Raw genomic sequence first — 1,051 nt, forward strand, 5'->3', positions numbered from 1 at the left:
CAGCCACTGTCTCAGTGTGCAGGGCTGCTCATGGCACCTGAGAGATGCATATATACAAGCACTATTGTTTCTCAGGAGTCTATTTGGCAGTGGATCTGCTTTCAGTGTGGCACCATGCTGCAGCTGACTGGGGCCCAGATGGTGAAGTGACCCTATGCATGTTCCTCCTTTAGATTAGTGCAGTTTTGTGGGCATCAGAAATATCTTACATTGGGATCATCAGGAACTTTAGGACTCTTCTGTAGCTAGGACTGTAGTCCCTGGTTTCAATGGGAACACTAGGGACCTCTCACTTACTCTGTCTAAGCACTGGTGTATTTCTAGCACTTCAAACTAAGCCAGAGTGCAGACACTAGAATAAATACCAGCTTTCCAATGTACAAACATCAACATACACACAAGCATAAAGAATAATCAGGAGAATGTGATGTTACCAATGAACAAAGTAAAGTGCGGGAACTGATAGTAAAGGGAAGGTGCACCATCTGCTTGACAGAGATTTCACAGTCATGGTTTTAAGGAACCACAACACACTTAAAAGAAAATACACAGAAACATTTCAACACACTTTTGATGTATTTGTGGCAAGGTTCGAGAAGAGCTTTTGTGGTGGGAAATATTGTGTGTCTTTGAAATATACAATCTTCTGTAGTTGCTGTTTTAGTATTAACATTTTGAGTTTTACTTGCAGTCATATATTTATTTAATTGTTTTTTGAGCACGTAATTATTCAGCAACTCACTGCATCATCATTCATACCTATTGGTGAATACAGTAATTTACATATGGCTATAGTCCAATAAAAAAAGAGACAGTCACTTTAACTATACAGAATACACCTAATTATATTAAATTCTATAAAGAAAATTGTAGCTTTCTATAAAAGAGAAGAACAGTTGGTCACAACACCAACCACACTCTGGGGAATCTGAAGGATTTACATGGGAAGAGTGACAGTAAAGCAGATTATGAGGGAGAAACAGTACTTGAGGATGATGGAAAATCTTATCCAAAGACCACAGCAGAAAAATTTAGGTACAAATATAGAAGG

The sequence above is a fragment of the Tupaia chinensis genome, unplaced genomic scaffold (assembly GCF_000334495.1).
Source record: "Tupaia chinensis unplaced genomic scaffold, TupChi_1.0 Scaffold144561_1, whole genome shotgun sequence".
Classification (NCBI taxonomy): domain Eukaryota; kingdom Metazoa; phylum Chordata; class Mammalia; order Scandentia; family Tupaiidae; genus Tupaia; species Tupaia belangeri.